The sequence below is a fragment of the Oxyura jamaicensis genome, chromosome 22 (assembly GCF_011077185.1).
Source record: "Oxyura jamaicensis isolate SHBP4307 breed ruddy duck chromosome 22, BPBGC_Ojam_1.0, whole genome shotgun sequence".
NCBI classification, from domain to species: Eukaryota; Metazoa; Chordata; class Aves; order Anseriformes; family Anatidae; genus Oxyura; species Oxyura jamaicensis.
The window spans coordinates 1,845,888-1,866,099 of NC_048914.1; the positions used below are offsets into that span (position 1 = coordinate 1,845,888).

General features: G+C 44.6%; 1 protein-coding gene across 4 annotated transcripts in view; it reads left to right on the forward strand.

Moving 5' to 3' along the window:
• The window catches only part of LRRTM4 (leucine rich repeat transmembrane neuronal 4), a 204,976-nt gene that overhangs the window by 158,337 nt on the left and 26,427 nt on the right, over window positions 1–20,212 (forward strand). The gene's annotated exons all lie outside the window — the stretch shown is intronic.

Genomic DNA, 20,212 nt, shown 5'->3' on the forward strand with positions numbered 1-20,212 from the left:
GTGCAATTTCCTTTTCAAACTTAGTTAATTTATCATTTTATGTCCTTGTAAACCAGAGTCGAACACAGCATCTCAGTTTTATTTTAATGTAGCTTCTGTTAATTAATTTCTCTCTAAAATAACTTTGGACCTTGTTTTCTAAGTGACACGTAGACGTGCTTTTCGACAAAGACTGTTGCAGCAGAACGTAGCACTGGGGACTCCTAATCCATGGATTACTGGCAGACTCAGAGGTTCCTCCAAAGGAACTGCGCGCGTCTGTGAAGTCAGCACAGGTTTTGGTAGCTTTGATCTGTGCATTAAGTGCTAACACCATAAATTTGTAGAATGCAGATGCAGGGATTGTACTACAGCTATTTTAACAAACCCTGTTATTGTGACTTTTTTTTTTAATGCAGAGTAGGAAATCCTGGCACGAGGCAGAAAGCCTGCCAAAGCTGAGCTGCTGTTGTGACTTGCACAAGGCAGAGCCCGAGCCTCTCCTGACCTTCAGTCATGCAGCCAGGTCCTCCTATACAACAGGGCATCACTGCCTCTCACCACACTCGTTCTGTCCCTATATGCACATGTCTTCACGCACACTTCTGAATTTGCCGCTATCTTGGTTTACTGAAGCCTCCAAAATTCAGCATGGTGCCTTGTAAAATTTAGGTCGCTTTTCCACGGTCACTCTTCCTTCAAAGGACAGTCGGCTGTTTCGAAATGAAACCGAGCTGAGCTGATAAAGGTGTGTTGGGGCTGTTCAGCTGGGAGAATCACAGGGAAAGGGCCCAGACTTGATACCGCAGGTCCAGAGGCCAGGGGTACCACTTTGTCTTTGTTTCACTGCTTGTACAGTATAGAGCATTCAGGTAGTCAAAATATGCCAAAAACGAAGCCCAGCAACCTGACAGTTCCCTGACAGAGCTTATTAGCAGCCCTGAAATATTCTTTTTTTTCAAAATGTAATTCAATTTGTTGTTGACATTGCCGCTGTGAGGTGTTTTCCAAGCAACCAGCGGTTTTCTCAGCCCCTTCCTCCCCCCCAGCCTCCTCCCATGCGCTCTGCAGTGAGGTACGGTCCCCATGAATTTATGGTGATCCAAGCAGGTCGCACAGGCCACTTTGGGCTTGATATCCATGAAAACACAGAGCAGCGGATAACTTAATCCATTCCAAACTCCCATTTTCAATTAACTGTCTACTAAGAGCACTATATTGTTATACCGTAATAGACAGACAGAGCTAGTCAGTATTTTTAGTTCTTGTACTCTGGTTTCCCTCTAGATGCTCAATACCCTTTTTCTTAATGTAAAAATGTTAATTAATGGGAGACTATTTTCACGCGGTGACACTGGCTGTCAGTAAGTAACAAATGTAATTTTAAAATCTAAATAACCAAACTGAGCACATAGAGATGGCAGCACGATAAGGGAGATGAGAGAAGTTAATTGCCGGACTTTAAAATATCTGGGGAAGGGAGGTGTTGAAAAAAAAAAGTTTACAGGGAAAATTAATGATGTATAACGAATTAATTAGGCTAAAGCTTGGAATGAAATTGTAATTATAAAGGCAGCAAAGATACATGGGCTGGAGTCTCGGAGAGAATAATGCTCACTGTACACCGGTGCTAACAGGACGGCGCCGGGCTCTTGGAGGTCGGTGAGGTTGTGGAAGACCGCTACATGGGGCTGAGAGACAGAAACCTTAGATCTGGGACGTAGGAAGATGGTACGATGCTGCCTGCTGCGGAGATCAAGCACTGAGGGGCTGCTGGGGGCAGGAGGCAACGACGTGGTCCTTAAATCTGCTGCGGTCACCAGGGCTGCCTCCCCTCAGACCGCTCCTCGGTCCAAATTCTCAGATTTGGGTCAAGTGTAGCAGCAACTGAGCAAGCTGATCAACTGATAACCCAGTCACGGGGTTATCTCCATCCTTGGAAAGAGATGTGGGCAGCAGAATGCCTCTGCCATCTCCGAGCATGACGATGCTCTCTGTCGGTCTTCCCTTCAACCCTTGTGGGTCCAGTGAGAAGAGAAAAATAATCTCTTGATATTTCTTCGGTAAACTCAGGATCAAGCCCTTTCAAGCTTTTATTTTATTTTTTTTTATTTTTAAATATGGTATTTGGGATGTGAGGAGTGAGAAATGAGCTTGAGCAATAACAGGCAGCTGAAGAGTCACTGTGTTAGAGCCTCCTTATCTTACGTAGGTTTTTTGACTCATGCTCTTGTAAGAGGTCGTCCATTAGTAGGTTATAAAAGATGAGTCTGTGGTTGTTAGAAGCTTTCAATAAAAGGCAAGTTCATAGTGGAGGCAGATGTAGCATTCAACAGGTCAGTAATCAAAGCGATGCTCAAAAGCTGTCTGTCCCTTCAGCGTTTTTGTTCAGCACCTTCTAATGACGTTGAGATTTTCTTTAAGATACTCTCTGCCCTCCCCCGTGATGTGCATTTTAGTGCATTTTAGTAATTTTTTAAGTGGACTTTAACAGCACCTTTCCCTGATTTTCATGCCATTGCACATCAGTTCGTCTTTTCAGCTCCCTTGTTCTGCGTCCCCTATGGAAAGACTTGGGGGAGTTTATTTTAAATCTGACATTTCTACGTTTTATATATTACATTGCTTAGCAGGCTGCTCGTCTGCCTCTGTGAGACCTCTTGAAAATGGTTTCAGAAGTGAGCCCACGGTTCTCAGAATATCTGGGAACGCACTCCATCTGAAGGCAGAGCTTTTTGCTTAGATGATTGCAGTGTTCTTTATTCAAGAAACTAAATGGTAGGGGGCATCAACCATTCATTTTCAGCCTTCTTATTGCTGCACAGCGTAAATACATTGAGGAAAGTATAAAATTGCTTGTGCTACGGTATAATAAGCAGTGTGTGTGCGTGTGGGTTCTCTTTTCAATATCACTTTCCAAACCCCAAGCCATCCCAGAGTGCTTTACCAAGTCAAATTATGTATTTATGGACTTCTGCAAAATAAGGCTGATGTACAGTACTGCCTCTGCAGCTTTCATCACTGTAATTGTCTTAGCGTGTCTGCTAAATAGCTACAAATATGATACCTCATTCATTACTTTCAGCTCGTTCGGCGTTTCGTAGCGGTGAGCGCGCTAGGATTTAATTTACTCGAATTGCTACCACACGATCTTTCCCTGGGTGTTTCGAGCACGGCGCTTCGGTCCCGACAGCAGTGCCCCCGCCGTGGCTGGAGAGCACCGGCAGAGCTCACACCGCAAGGTACCGCCATGGACAAGGACAGAGCCTCAGCAAAGCTGCCGTAGAAACTTTTGGAGAAGAGTGATTTCTTTTCCCCTGTGCTATTTGCATGATTTCTGCCCCTGCGTTTTCTCCATTTACTTCTGCGAGGTTGAAAGCAGAATTGTGGAGCTTGGCTGCAATCCCTGGGTAGCTGGAGAATGGTGGAGAGCTTGTGTCGTGTGTCACTTAGATGAAATCAGAACGGTATCCTGCCTTTCTAATCATATCTTTGCCTTTCGCATAACCGATGTGATAGATCGCTGTTTTAGCTTAGGCCTTCCTTTTCTAATGCCTTGGGTTACCAGAAAAGCTTCCTGGAACGAGGCATCCATCTCCCACTGAGGAACGAAGTTCTCCGAGGCTCTCTGGTCTGTTCCAGCATGCAGATTCTCACTCCCCGCGTCTGTAGGTTTGTAGTTAACGGGCCGTGTTCCTGCACACAGGCAAGTACGAAGGATTTGTTCTCTGAGGCTCAGTCCCAGCTCCTGCAGCTTACGCTGTCTGGTTGAGGTAGCTGGACCTGGGTAAGCCTGGAAAGCCAGCCAGGCAATCTACAACGGGCTTCAAATAGTCCCCAGAGAAGCACCTCCAGTGCTGCAAATCACCGCTTCCCTGGCCCACATCTGGGGCCAGACGTCGTAAACCAGCAGAGCTGCCTTCCTTGCTTGAAGTGGTTGGCATCGTTCATCCGTGGGGGCCTTGCTTTGGGAGCTGGCCATCATTTGGGAGAACTGGGACAAAATCCCAACGTGGACAAGGTCTAAAAGCAATTACTGTCTTGGCACGCTACCAGAGTTGATCTTTGGAGGTGAAAATCAAGTTCAGTGTGTCAGTCTAGATGGCCTTAAAGGAGCTGTTTTTCTCCTAAACGATGTAGCAGATATTTTATTAAAACTCGTAAAACTTGTGCCCCAGTGTTCTTCATCTTCAAAGTTGATGTTACCGCAGTTTCATTATTCAACCCATCAGGCAGCAGTGGTTTCATAAATGAATAAGATTGCATGCCGGGGTGGTAGCATTACTGAATAAACTGGATTTTCATCCAGCCATGACCGCTTGGATTATAACATTTAGAATCCGTCGCTTCAGTAACTTCTCTTAAGCAAAGATCATAGCACAACTTGAGCTTTTAAAACCACAGGAGGGACAGAGGAAACATTTTAAAGGGTTTCAAGTTGCATGTACAGATTAAGGGAAATCCAAGTGGGAGAGGTTAATAGAGTAATGCCTTTGTTAGCAGTGGCTGCGAGAACACAAAAACAATCCTTCGTGTTCCTTAGATCCAGCACTTATCCTAATACGAGATTGCTTCTCAGAGTGCTATTAACAGCTGAACTCAGAGAGGTTCAGAACTCATCCAGATGTTCGACAAAACAAACCCCAGGTCTGAACGTAGGCTGTTCAAAGGATTGATACTGCTGCGGTAGACATCGCTACTCCGGGCTAAACCAAAAACTCAGGTCCCAAACACCTTCCCAGTTGGAGATAAAGTCTGAATTCTGGTGAAATACTGTGACATCCACAGTCCTGCTCTTATCTGCTCACCATCACTGTGGTTTGCAGGACGGTTGAAGGAACCTTGTAAGATTCTTCATCAGAATAGCTTTTTTTTTTTTCTTCCTTTTTGCTGCAGGCCGGAATGCCCTTGTCCTCCTTGTTGATGCAGCTGGGAAGATAAGTTTCTCTATTTTCTCTCTTTTTTTAAAATCTGAATTGTATTTGGCTTGAGTCTGAACGGAGAGTGTTTAGTTACAGTACTCAGCCAGATCTCTGACAGAAACCCACTGAATATTTCAGGGTAATTTACTGAAACTTTCAGTTACCTATTTTTAAGCAAAGATAATGAGAGCTGTGTTCTCCTACCTATTTGTGATGTCTCCTAATAGCTGTTGCTGACCTTGTCAGGATTTCTCTGCGTATATCTAACATTCATAGTGCAGTCCAAACAATTACATTTATGTTGTGTTTGTGTTTACCCATCAGGGCTATGGGGTTTTTATATATCAGAATCCATTTCTCTGTGTTTGTGCAGATGGCAATTATGTATACCATAGAGGTGAGAGTTTTGTTCTGCTATTTATTTTATTGCACTGAAAGAAAAGGCTACAGCTGCCTCTCACCTTGAAATCATAGGTGAAACACATAAATTTTAAATATTGGATTTAAGGTTTTGAAGATTCCTGATAGAAATACTACCAATGGAGAGGCACCATTGGGATTTACACCATACTTTGATTTAATTATTCTTAGAGAAGCATTATGTCCTGTCAAGGCATTTGTCCTTTGCTGTCAAGGCAGCAAGCACCAATTCCACTTTTCCAAAGAGGACCCGTAATAGTCTGAAAATAAGTAAGTATGAAAAATTGTGGCTATAATTATTATAATTTTGGGTGTCATGAAACGATAATCCTTTTAAGTATGCTCCAAACAATATATTTGTCTCTAATAGCACATACTCAGACTTTCCTGGGCAGTAATTCATTTGCTTCGTGTCGGTATCAGCAGAAAAGAATAAATTAATGACGTGCACTGCGATCTTTTGTGAAAATGATGCAGAATGGGGAGAGGTATAAAGAGGACGGCTGATTTTTGGCTGGTCAGATGAAGCATTGTTTGCTTTCTTGAAACTCGCCGCATTTTTACACGTGCTTTTCAATTACACCAGATGAGATTTGCAGGTGGTGGCTGTACAGATGTGTATTCGTGGGGCAGCCGCCTTCCCCGTGCTGGTGCCAGTCAAGCTCCCAAGCAGGCGTTGGTGTCTGATGAAGTCCAAGAGCCAAGCTCCTGGCTGCTGCGGAGCCTTCATGCATCACTCGACCGCTTCTGGGAAGTCGCGTAGTTAATTCTGATGCTCTGGCATTCCCAGCTGGATCCCGAGCCAGGTTTGCTCACAGGATGCTAAGGTCGGCGGCGCGCTCCTGCCCTGCACTGCGCTGCCCCGTGCAGCCGGCAGGTTCCTGAACCCATCCGAGTCTTCCTGAACTTCCCGTTGGCTGCACGGCTTTCATTTCAGAGCATCTAAGGCCAGAAGGGCCTGTTAGATCACCTGCTCTGAACCTCAGTATATCACAGGCCATTAAGTTTCACCTGCGTCCCCCTGGGTATTCTTCAATTCCAGTCTTAAAATTTTTATGTAGTGCTCCTGTGCCATGTTTCATCGCAGAGGTAGGTGCATTTCAGTGAAATGTGTTCTGTATGGAGCCGGTTATGCTTGTAAAGGGAGTTAGGAGTCTTCAGAATGAATAGAACTTGTTTGTATGTGGTCTGAGACATTTTAAAGATGCTTAGGGAATTAGGAAGCTTGGTTCCCATTAATTTTTATGAGAACTTAGCATCTAAATGTCCCGGGTAGCTTTGAGAAATCTTCTGTTTTAATGGCAGGAATAAAAGCAACCATTTAGAATTAGTTAAATTGTGTATGTAGTTTGTTAGTGGTAGACAGTTTAGAATAAGAGGTTAAAAAATCCCCATTATAGACGATTACATAATGACCTGCTCTGGAGGTGACATTTTCTTCCTGACTCTAAGCCCTTCACTGTTGAAGCTTGGGAGTTTATATTCCTTCTTAACTCATTAGCCCACTTAATATAGCCGAGGAAGTTCTTGGGAGCCATAAAAATGCCAAATGGTATTTTAGCTTCTACTACTTCATCAATATTGGTATTTATGAAGTAGTACAGAACTCCTCATTGTTTCACTGTGCGCTGACATGTGAACTGCTGTTCTCGTTAGTACCAGCTTCCGCTGCGAGAGGAACTCGTTTAACAGAGGGATGGATTTCCTCCAGGATGGCAGTGCTGTGTGATGCTCATTGTGGTTATTACTGGCTGTTCCTTGACTCTGGTTTTTGTAAGGATTATCAGGCATCGGCATTTCAAGAGACTTCACAGGTAGATGTGCTCCTAGCATTCAGGATTTTCCATTCAGAGTCGAAAAGATTTAAAATTTAAAGATGTAAGATTTTTTTTAAAAAAAATACTTAGCTCTCTGCAAAAATAACTTGTAAGACAATGACATTTTGGAAAACTCCTAGAATAAGCTACATCCAGTGCATCATAATAGCTCTTCTGTAGACCTTTCTCTGCTTTTCAGGTACTTCCCTAGGTGAAAGGAGTGTTAAAATTCACAAGTCGTTCTGGTTTTGGAGATTCAGCTGCTCTGGTGGTGGGGCAGGGGAAACACCACGTCAAGTGTTTATAGGCAGAGGCTGCATTTCACAGTAGTGTGTGCTCTTTTTTGGGTTGGGTTTTTTGTTCTGACTGTAACAGAGAGAGAAATTCCTGTTGCACGGTGTAGGCAGTCCGAAGGGTGTTTTTTTGTTGTGATCAGTTCATGTTGCTGGACTTGGGGCATGGGCTGAGCCTTATGCTGATGGCTTAGCAGTAGATGAAATAGGGCTGGCTGGAACAGGAGGCAGTATAGAGACTGTTGAGCTAAGTGTGTTCAAGGCAGGACGTACCTGAAAGCAGTACGGTAGTATTTTGGTAGTACCACCGTCAGAAATGAGCTGATGATATTTGTTGTTCTGTGCCAGATGGACTTGGCAGTTTTGGGCTGTACCAGCTCAGGAAGTTCTGCGTGGAGTAGATGGGCTCTTTCTGTAAAAGCAGATAAAGCCCATTGACAGAGAATGAGAATAATTCGTGTTTAGAGGGATCTAAGGAGAGATTTGCCAAGGGACAGACACAACATTAAACATTTTTTTAAAATGCAAACTGGGTGCCTAATTAGCCATTTGGAAAATACTCTAAATAATTCTCTATTATATTTCAGAAAGCTGCTCCACAATCTCCCACAAAGCTATCCTCCTCTTCTCCACTGGGAGCATGTCTTCCAGTCTCACATTCTTTGGCAGGGAGACTTTCCCTACATATTCACTTCCAATTCCTTGTAGTCACTTCGCATTGCTCGTGATCGTACCCACCGTAAGTAATTTTTCTCCAACCTCTATTTTGTCTCCTTTGGGCATTTGTCAGAAGCTACCTTCTGTCTCCAGGATCACTTAACCGAGGATGGACTAATGTAAGACAACAGCGAGCAGAAACATTGCAGTAAGCGTTGAGTACACCTGCCTTCCTAATTATTACATGCCACGATTAATTGCATGACTTCAAATACCAGATCAGACTACTTCCCATGACATGTTGTGACAAAAACAGCCCACGCTTATTCCTAAGGTACCTATTGCCCAGAAATTGAAATATTTGTCTTATCATATGCAAGTTAGAACTACCCTAAAGCACCTGGAAGTTCTTCCTGCCCCCTTGGGGCCCTTTTTTGTCTCCCTAATTATCATTGTGGCTCCCAACGAAAATGACTGGTACTGCTGCTCATAAACAAAAATAATTTCGTTAGCAATTAGCAGAAATTTAGGCAGTCAATCTGAAAAATAAATACTAGTGTGAAGCAAAGCTTTTGCCTTTAGAAAGCTCCCATGTGCAGGTCAAGTTCTTTGAAAATGCAAGGAAGTGCACTGAAGGTAATGTAGCTGCACTCCTTTTAGGCAGAGACAAATTTAGCTCTCGTATTTAAAACCCAGACACCAAATTTTATTGATTGATATTGAAACTGTAAATTGAGCCTGACTTTAGCAGATGTAAGTCTATGCAGCGCTGAGTGCTTCCATGGAGAGACAAGGTTTATATATGGCTGGGTACCTTGATTGAAGTCCTGCGACCTTTCATTAGTTTGTGGTGAAGTAATTTAAGTGCAGCACTGACAGTCCCGGACATTCAAACAACAGCCTCTGACCCCAATCAAAATTCCGCAATACACTGATTTCTTTTGAGCTTTGGGAGCTCTTGAGGGTTTGCTTCGTGGTCGCGTTTTAGGTGGAAGATTTGGGTGGGCGGTTGTGGTGATCTTGTAATTTCATGACACCAGAGACTGAAGCGGTAAGAACATCCACAAATACCATAAGACACAACAAAAGCACTGGAAGCAGACCAAAGTTTGGCACAGGCAGGGATGCTGTTACTCCCAGGAGTATCCAACTGCAGATGTTTTTGGTCAGTTTTTCATCACAGACCGCCCAAAGGTGCCGCTGGTTAGAGGGCAGACAGCTACCATGGGTCCTGGGTACCTTAAGAGGCTCATAACGCATGAGTAAAGAGCGAGTAAAAGATTGTTTTCTGCTTGAGTCAGGCCTGTGGGATTTTGTTGTGACCAAGCAACTCGGTTTGACATTTTGCTGTCAGCGGGAGTTTTTCAGAACGAGGGCTTGCAGCTTCACAGCCCTAAGAGGTGCTAATGATGGGCAAGTAGTTGTAATTATGGCCCTGCTATGGGGAGTAGAGGCAGACCCTTGCAAACAAGGGGGAGGCATGACTTAGGAGCTAAGTCCACTGTCTGAGACGTTGGCTTAGTTCCCAGCTCTGTCACGGTTTTCTGTGTGACCTTGGGCAAGTTGTGTAATCTTCCTTTACCTGAGTGCTGTGTGTGGGAGTAAGGATATCTCCCTGGGCAGAAGGACGGCTTTCCTGTTGCATTTTGATGCTGAAGTGTCTGGGATCACAGGTGTTTCTCAAAATTCAGGACATTACTATATAGGTTGTTCCTTTCTACACGTGTATGGAGCACTCGATAGGCACACATCTATATAAATACAGATATAATCACACAAAAGCCTGCTGTATTCCTTTATTCAAACTGCAGTCCTGACAGATGTGTTCCCAGCAAGATTCCACCATATTCCACAGTTGAGCAGAGACCGTATGCTATTGAAACAAAAGAAGAAGATTAATTAGGCTGTCATCGTGTGAAATTGGGTTTGGAGATGGCAGGCACGCTCAGAAGCCTGCGTGGAGGTTGTCCATTTTTTTAATTATAGGAAGGGGGAGAAGGAGAGGAAGGGAGGCAGCCAGCGGGCCTGTTGGGCCAAGTGCCCGGCACCACTAGGCCGCAGGCGGTGATGCTTCGGCCGTGCGGCCCCGCTACCCGAGGAGCACCCCCTGTACAGCACAGGCAGACACAGAACGCTGGAGTCGAACACGTAAATGTCACCTATTTATGCTTCTGCAAGCAAATTTGCTTCTTTCTGGAAGTCATCAGGCCGTTAAAACCAAAAGGTGGTCGCATGGCAGGTCAGGCTCATGTCCTGTGCCTGGGGTCTCCGCGAGCAGGGAAGGCTTGGCTTGCTTCACTGTCAGAGCTTGGAGCCAGGACAAGCAGGTGGGTGCAGAAAATGTGCTTTAGGGAAGCCTCTGCAGTACCTGGGAGCCCCTGGGGCAAAGGGCCTGGTGCCAAACCTGGCTGAAAATGTGGGGAGCCGGGGCTGGCACGGCCTCTGTCGGGGTCTCTGGGTGATCTGACCCCGAGCATCCTCCTCGGGCAGCTCTGTGGCTTCCAGGCCTGATGGAGAAGCTGGAGGTGTGACTTGCCCTGAATAGCAGCCTGAGCGTGGGCTTCTTTCTCGGAGGGCTGAATTGCACTTGCAGGCAAGGGAATTTCTGGTATCAATTCATTAAAATTAGACAGTGTCTAGGCGGCAGACTGGAATGGCATTCCTCTGTCGAAACAACAGCAACAGCCACCTGCAGTAGGGAAAATATCTGCCTGGGTGCTGTTTGAGACCTGTTGTATCCCTCTAAAGAGGCAGGAGATGAACATTGTATTCAAATTCTTTCTAATTTAGTGTTGGTCTATTATCCCCCCACTCAGAAGCGAGCACCTGGTTTATTCCTTTCTTCCTTTAAAGAGAAGTGGGGGGGCTGCATTTGGGCACATTTCAACCCAGGTAATAATAATATTCTACCTCCCTCTCCTCTGCCTGCAGTTTCAATTGGAAAAGAAAACCTCATTGTGTGCTTTCAGCTGCTCGAGCGAGAGCTGCAGTATTTTCTGCCGGAGAGGAGGGCTTTGTGCTGGGGCACGTCTGCATGTGGCGCCTGTCCCCCTCCTCTGCAAAAAGAAAACCAGCTTCCAGACAGCTCCAGAACCGAGCTAACAGCAAATCTTAGCTCATCGTGCGTGGGTGGAAGGCCGGCAGAGCAGTAACACCTTATCCAGGAATGGGAAATCTTACAAACGCAGCAGACCTCTGCTCTCCATTGTAGCGTGGTGGCATAACCCTGGCTGTTACAGCCCATCGTCAGCCACGGTGCACTGACTTTATTAAGGGATTGCACTGGGGCTGCAGCAAGGAACTAAACAGCTCACATCTCTCTCTCCCTGCAGAACACGCTGGCTGTTGATGCCCTAGAAGAAGGAGGAGAATGGACAGTAAATCCTCCTGTCTTCTTGCTGTGTTGTAATACATACGATTAACGGGATTTTAAAGTTTTTCCTGCTTTCTCTGATGTTCACTGCTTAGTTCTGCAGCTGTACAGCTGCACTGGGATTGTCCCAAGGGCAGACTGAGCCCCGGGGCTGCACTGCATTCCCAAGGGTCTACGGGTATTCAGGACCCTCAAGGTCAGACCCTGTGGACCCTACAATCCTGAACGCTGCTGAAGGATGCTGTTTGAATTGCCATCATCCCCCTGCTTCTGTTGGGATCAAAGTGAGTTTAGGAGATTTTGCCCAGCATTGTGTCAGGAAGCAGTTTGTGTGCCACTGCAAGGTGTGGTCCCATGCTCCCAGTTCCTGGGAGCAAATTCGAGTCCTTTGGCTCGACAGCCTTTGGAAAATGTGGCTCAGCACCTCAAGTACCTGAATCAGTTCTCTGTAACAGTGCAGAAGAGAACTTTGTTTACTGAGCATTAAACTCTTGGAAAGAGTGGCTAGGTTGATGGTTAGAAATATGTATTGTGCGACTTTCATGGCAAAGCAAATGAACAGGGGGAGTCAAAAAATCTTGATTCTGGGCCTTGGTGACTGCACAGCAGCTTACCTGAGCAATAGCATGGTTTTTCCAAAGATACAGAATCCCCACATGTCTTTAATATGGAATCCACACCCTTTCTTAAAATTACATTTTTGTGGTTTTCTTTTGTTGTTGTTTTGTGCTTTTTTTTTTTTTTTCCATTTTTCTCACAAGCTGCATGATTCTGCCAAGTCTTTAGATTTTATCTCCAAACAGACGGACGTTTGCCCGTTTATTAACTCTTCCTACAGACCAACTTAGTAGAAGAGGAAAGGCATCGCTTAGAAGTATCGAAGCCACAGGCAGGAGAAATGAATGATTATTTGAAATTCAAGAGGAGGAGATGTAAGGAATAAGCTTTGTAACTAGGCATGAGAAAAGGGGGGGTCTGAAGGTGAGTATATTCTATTTGATTGAGGCATACATTTTTGAAAAATACTATCTCAAGGGTTCTTTGTAATGATGGGAGAAGGGCCTTTATTTCAAATGCTCGTTTGTACGTGGGAGGGAACCTGCTCATTTCCTTTCCTCCAGATGTTGTGCCTGTTCGGGAGCTGAGTCACAAGGTCAGGTGTTGTAATTGGTGGGGAGTTTGCAGAGGAGCTTAAGGCATTTCATCTCCCTTTTTGCTGCAGTGCACTTTTTTTTTTGTTAAATCGTGGCCTAATGTATTGTCTGGGAAAATTACATAATGTGAGAATGAATTTTATTATTACTGCTCGGAACTGTTTGTTATTCTTGAAAAGGATGTTATAATCCACGTAAATGCTTTCAATTTGACATCCCACCCCAGGTGCTGGGATTCCTCTAGCCTCCTGCAACTGGGAGGTGCTGCTCCCATCTGCAGGGGTTATAGCTCAGTGAATACCTTTGCTTGTCGTTTGGAAGCAATATATTCTTTATTATCCCTATGAAGAGATTCTCATGAATACTTCAGGAGACATTCATAAGTAGAGCTTTAATTATTTAAAACCGTTTTTCCCATTACTTACTTAAGGATGTTGCCTTTCATCCACCCAAGCTGAATTTATTGCAATGAATAATAATTTTCATTTCAATTAAGTTTTGTATGTACACATCTCTGAATCTTGTATCCATCTGTTTGCCATCTGCTGATTGGTTTGCTATTTCTACCAAGCTCTTTTTTTTTTAATTGTAGGTGGTCATGTACTCATTACCAGTTTCATCATTCAACTCATCTCGGGGACAACACGTAACTGTATCAGTCTATCAGTATAATCAGATTGCCAAGGCAGCTGAAATCATCAGCTTGATTTAATTCAGTTGGTTTTCTGAGCGTGTACTTCCTCGGAAGATGTCTGTATGTTTTATTTATTTATTTTCTAAAGGGACTGATTTTTGTGGACCAGAGGCATGATGTTAGATTGGGAGTTTGCTCTTGATCAGCTGTGATTGTGCAGGAAGAAGTTTCTGGGACTCTGGCACAGTTCATTTTGCAAGTCGTTGTACAAATACAAACCACCACCTCTGATACCTTACTGGAGACAACAGGAACTTACTAACAGGAGGACCTAGCTCACTGTTGTGCCAAGCTGTACAGCCTCAGAGCTTGGTAATAACCTTGGCCAAAATTCATCTGATCCAGTAGCTGATGCCATTTGGTGTGCAGGGAGGGTCTGGCCCCATCTGATAAGGGTGGGGAGGGATACATGAACCCATCCACTGTACTCAGGCATTATTTCCAGTTTCCTGGTCCCAGCATAGCTCCAGGGAAAAAGACATTTATACCGCACATGCACAAACTCACCCCTTTTCCCTCTTGGACACCTTGCAGATAGGGTGAGGGATCAAATATCTCCAGGAAAAAAAAAAACACTTTATGGGTTATGAAAGTGAGGTTGGATGAGAATTGAAGAGAGGGAGACGTGCTCTTCGAAACACCCAAAGAAAACAGGGAACTGCGAGCAGATTCAGTACACATAAAATCATTTTTTCTTCGCCACAGTGACAAGCACAGGCTTGGCGTTTCTCTTTTCACTGCTCAGACACCGTCCTGCCTGGGACCGCTTCGTGTAGCAGAGAGTGTGGTTCAGAGCTGACCTCGCACACTCCAGCCTGACATCACGTAACACCAAATGCTCAGGGCTCCCCCTGTCTCCTGCTCCGCTGAACATACATTAAAAAAAAAAAAAAAAATAAAGATAAAGCCTACACCAAAATGAACAGCTGCTGGGAGCCAAGATGAACTAATTAACTTGTAACAGGTGCTGCTGCTGCTTTCCATCCGATTGCGGTCCGGCAATCTGCTGCCCTGCTGCAAGCAGCGGAACCGGGGAAGGCCAGGAGGGAGAAAAAGCCTTCCCCTGGAGCACCGCGGGCCTGTAGCAGCTGATACCGTGAGCGGTGTTTTCTGTAGCTGGGGATAACTTGCTCTTCGCTTCTGCCACCCGGAACGTCACTCAGCCAGGGGCAGCTGTCACGGCGATGGTTAGAGGAGAGGACTTGGGGACAGGAGGGCTGAGGCAGCTTGCCCCCGGTTTGCCACAGGTCCAAGTGGGTCACGGCCACTCAGTCCTCAGCGCTCGACCCGAGACCCCAATTAGCATCAGGGCTCATTGTGCCAGGTACTATAGAAACACCTACAGAAAAGTAGTTAACCCGAGGTGTAATGCAGGCGGTTGTTCCAATGTCCTACATTGTTCCCCTGGAGTATTCTTAGGTGCCTATTTCAGAGCAGTCAGAGCTTTTGTGAAAAAAAGCTCTTGAGCTTTTAGAAAAACCAGATTTATGTGGACTGGTATCTCTTAATGTGCCTGAGGAATTCTAATGCAAGTTTTCCAAGTGTTCAGGAATACAGAGGTCCCTTTTCAAACGTGGTATAGGCAGTTAGTAGCCTCTCTCTTGCAAATCAACCAAATAACAATATTTTTTAAACACCCCCCCAGCCCAAACAATCTCAGGGGCTTTCACGCACCTAGGCGCTCAGAATTTAAACTGAAGCAGTGCTTAAGTCAGGTCTGACAACCAGGTTGAAGCTTTTAAGCCAGAGAGACGCTTCTTGAAACGTTATCCCAATTTTGGCTCCCAGTAAATAAGTTGTTTTTAAGATGAAATCTTAACAATCACTAGGGCTTTCTGTGGCTGCCTCTGATTTTTTTATGTTTTTTTTTCCCCTCCCCAGCCATAAAGCCAAATTATACCAGGGTATATCCCATGTAATTCCCTTTCTGGCCTTATCTTATCTCTAGCTCTTAGCTGATGTGATTGAAAAACTCTGGCATTTCGTGACACAAATCCAAATACTGAGTGCTGAAGGCTTACACTGTTCTTCCAGGAGCAGGTCCAGTCACTCCAAATTGGTGCTCTCTCTTTCTGTGTAATAAAAAAGTAAAAAATGTGCATACATCAGGTTGCACTTCGTAATGCTGTGCTGGAACACCGGTAAGGAATGTGGGCCAAGGTGAGGAGGAAAGGAAATGGCTTGGTTGTAACTGGATGCACGTGGGTATGGAGGCACAGTGGCACGTTAGGTTTGCAGCTACCTAAAATGCCCCAGCTGATCACTTAATTTAGTGCTGTTTACAGGGTTTCCTTTATATTTGTGGTCCAGAGTAGCTGTGAGTCTCGTGCCTGGCAGCAACAGGGCTGCCATACATCGGGGTCGTTGAGGACGGAAGGGAGCAGTGGGATGGATCTGCAGAGGGACGTACCAGCTATTGAGGGGATTATGGTTTATTTAATGCACTTGGGATTGCAACTCTCTGAAACGGCACTTTTAAAACTGTTTTCACTGTGACCTAGGAGAGTTCAAATGGCATAGCATAAGCTGCTCGGACAGATTCTCCTTCTCCAGCACTGAAGCATCTGTTGAAAGCTACTAGGGCCTGAGATGAAATCCTCCCATCTGGAGCACTGCTGTCAGTGTCTGAAGCTCTGGGTACAGACCTGTTTGCACATTCACACCGATGTAAACGCGAGCCAGATCTTCCCCGATGTATTTAATAGGAATGTTTCTGGGATAGAATTTACTTGGACAGAGTTCAATATAATTTTTGCTGGCATGACAACCTAAGATAGAGATGGCATGCCATGGGCAGGATTTAGCGCTTCATCTCTTTGTATTCACCTCACTCAGTAAGGCAGGAAATTTATTTACTATCCAGAGGCAGTTAACTGTCTTGCTAGTGCATTGTTTCAGCAGTCAAAAATGGCAATACATCTATATATCTATTTTTAAATGAATGACTTTCAATACCCAAGGAGAAGGATGAGAAACCCTTTTTCCTCTGGTATTGACAGAGAAATGAATTTCTTCACCAAGTTGAGTCCCTGACATAGATTTGATTATTTTTCTCGAAGAAGTTTTCTGGTGTGGTTTTTTCCTTGCCGCCGTGTGTCCTGGAAGAAGAAATGTAAAAGAATTAAACTCTCTGTATGCCTCCTGTCAGCGTGAGCGTTGTGTAGGGCCACTCTCTGTCATTAGTAGCCCAAATATCACTGTCCCTTAATGGGAAAGATTGTTCCCATGTGCGAGACATGAGGCTTCCGAGAGGAAATCAATTCCTGGGGGGACGAGGAGGGGCTGGGCAGTCAGTAAATGTCCCGGTGTCCTCCACACTCATCGTCCCTCCAGCCCGTTACGGTCCTGTTTGCATCCAAGTGGCAAGGGCACAACTTGGCTGCGGCTCAGAGACCAACGCACTTACTCTCCACACACTCCCACAACTTTGCTTCAAGTGTCCCTGTGAGGCACAACGCTCACTTTCTCTGAACCCTAGTTTCAGATCTGTCACCTTGCTGACTCTGTTTCATCGCTTCTTTCACCCGTCTGGCGGTGTCCTATTTCTTGGGCTGCTCAAGTACAGTCCTAAATGTATTGCTGCCTGCCACGCCGGGGCTGAAGTCTTAACTGAAGGGTTTTAGATCTTACTGCAGTGTGAATATTGTAGTAATTAATATATAAAAAATATAATTTAATACCTAAAAATGAATGGGTTAATTAATTAAGTGCAATGGGGTATTTAGAGCTGGAAATGGATTTTGCCAAATGCAAAATCTCTGAGCAGATCTCCTCGCCTGACAGAACTTCGTTGTCGCACGTTGAGGATAACGTCAGATCCTTCCGTTGATGTTCAGCTGCAGAAATTTTTCCTTCAAGTAACCAGCTTGGGTCCGGTGTAAATCATATTGGTAGAACAGATAAATACCTGGGAAGGAAAGGCTCAAATTGTATTTGCAGCAAGCCCTGCCATACTCACCCGTGGGCTGTGGCTCCAATAAAAGCCAAGTAGCAGGTAAGTTTTTCAGCTTGAGCGGCATCCTTTTTATTGCATTTGGAAAGGAAACGTTATTGGTGTGGCAGGTGCCCGAAATGATGAAAAATACAAATAAGAGGCTGTTGGAGAAGACAAGGCAGGGTTTTGATTTGAAACAGGTGCAGAAAGCATTGCTCAGGGGAACACCGGTGAACCCTGAACCCACTCCAAATGCCTCCAGACACAATTTTAGCTTCTGTCGAGCCTGGCATTTTCTCACACAGCCGAGGTAAAACTCAGCTCCTTGAAGAAAGACAGACTTTTGGTCTTGGGGCTGGAAACATATGGGTTCCTGCCTCTCGGACACAGCTGATGCCTTGGGGACAGCAGTTCCTTTCCCGAGACCCCTTTCGATTTGCATTTCCAGCATTTTCACAGCTACTCTTAATGCAAGCTAAAAGCGTTCTGGGTTTCTTGTCAGCCTAAAATCTGCCACAAGCCTTTGCATGAGCTAACAAGAAACAGCAGATGCGTTAGGGAAAAGTTTAAGCTGGTGAGGATAAGGTTCAGGCACAATGAAAATGTCACAGTTTTAAGACAAGAGAAACTTCTCTGGGACTGCTGAATCTTTTTAGGTAGCTAATGTTTTTTATAAGATTTCTTTGAGTTTTTATTCTGTTATTGGACAAGCAAACCAAAGTATATTTTGCTTCAAGTCTGCTGTGAAACAATGTAATAGAAATAAGATCTCTGAATTTTATTGGTGAAGAAATTAATCAAAACCGATACACTCCTGTGAACACCGTTGCTTTTGCAACAACTGTGCTTTTCCAATAGGAAATGATCCTGGCAAAATGTTGAAATTCTCTCTTCTCGATGTTTTCTGAGATAATTTTTTTTTCACTGGGTGCTCGAGGTTCCGAGCCTTGCAGTGGTCAGTCTCCGTACTCAGAGTGGAAAACTCACAGATCCCAGAACGGCTGAGCTGTGGGATCATGCGAGCAGCGAAGTTCACCGAGTCAGCAGAGATGTTGTGCTGGGTGATGGTGCCTCAGGGTCGATAGCAGCCAAGTTGAAAAAGTTTGAAAAGCTCTGTCCTGGAATTCAGCATGGGACCTCGGTGAATATTAGCTTTGGGCCGCTCCCTGTAGCGAGGAAGGCTAAATAATCACGTTCCATAAAAGCATAATGAGCATTATATTTTATTTTATGAAGCATCTTTTCCAATCATTATCCTCAGAAGCGAGCGCAGTTAATTTTGTGTGGTTTGTTCCATTTGACTGTACTTTATGTGTGATGTTTCAGTACCCAGCTGGGTAATTTTCCAGTCCTGCTCTCCCAGCTTCAGAATAACTAAAACCACCTTGCCTGATGAGGAAATGTTATTTGCTGCAACTCATTGTGTTAGATTTGCAGAGACTTCAACACTTGAGGAAAGGATGCAGGGCTGCAGAGCCCGAGGGAAAGATCCCAGAGCTGTGCTGAGACCACACAACCCCGCAGAGTGAAGAAGAAGGAATTGTAAGAGCTCCACGGCAGGAAGGACACGTGGCATCATCCCAGCTCCTAGGTGCACCCTAGAAATCCTGGCATCCCAAGGGAAAATTAACAGCCAAAGCACAGCTGCTTCTGTAGCGCAGAGTCTGTAGTGGAACTTTGCATCCCGGCCGTCATTAGTAGGTTATCTTCTGCTTTTCCATCTGAGAGAAATTTTCCTCTCATCACGATGTTCTGCATCTCATTTCATGCAGGGATCGCTCTTTCTCTCACTGTAATCACAACCAGGTACTTATAAATTGTATTTTTGTTGTAATTTCCGTATCGTATGTACTATATACCTTAAATATAGTACATGGTGTATATTTCTTCATACCATTGTATATATTTCTTTATACCACTTTTTCTGTGTACCACAGCACTCATTTGTGGCCCTGCGGTTCATTCCAGCTGGATTTTATGCCCTCGAGGGATTAAGCAATCAATTACCTTCGTGCATGCATTGTATACAATGCAAAAACATTCCTGGCCCAGCTGGACAAGGAGTAAGAAGGAGAAAACCTGGCTCATTTGCCTTTTAATAGTTTAATAGATGACTACATGCAAAGAGGCTTGTAATTTGCTGCTAATGCAGACAAAGGGGATGTAAGAGAATCTGAAGCTGTTCTTCAAACCCTTCCCAGGAGACCCACCTGCCTTGCTGAGCCTGGCTGCTTCCGAGTGCTTCCCAGAGGTTAAATCCTGCCCTTGACACATTTTTAGGGTTGCTTTTTTTTTTTTTTTCCAATTGTAAAATTTCAAAGGGCACAATTTGAGTTGGTTTAATTACCTGTGCCATGAATAACACTGATGTGTTTGGGTTCTGGTTATTGATTTTTTTTTTCCTCTGTGAGGTCAAACACAGCAGAGCAGGATGCATTGTTAGACCAAATAAATTCCCTCTTTAATAAGGGAATTTATTAATGCACTAGGACACTTAACATAGGGTAGAAAAGGTGGTTTTTCTCTCCAAAAATTATTTCCCAAATATAAAAGGGGACCTGAAACAGCCAAGATTTTCCTTCCCCATGTTGGATACTTGCAGCTTTCCTCTGCTCACCTAAAGTCCCAGGACAAATTGTTGGCAAAATTAGGTTATTTTGTGATAAAGCTGTAGGGTACATACTCATTTTTAACAACTAAGACTGTGAAATGTGGGTTGGGCTTCCAGTTCTCCGGAGCCAGAGTAATTCTGTGGACTTTGGAGCTGTGCAAGCTTCAGCCACCTAAGAATGTCCTCGTAGTCTTGGTGTGGGTAGCTGGCAGTTTTGAACAGCAGATACCAGTCTGCATCGATTTGCAGATGTGATGCCAGATGAGTTTAATTCTTGATTACCCCGTGCTGCTGTGTTTAATCCTGCACCGTGGTGAATGCGACTGCATAGCTTCGGGGATTATTAGAGCCGTAAAAG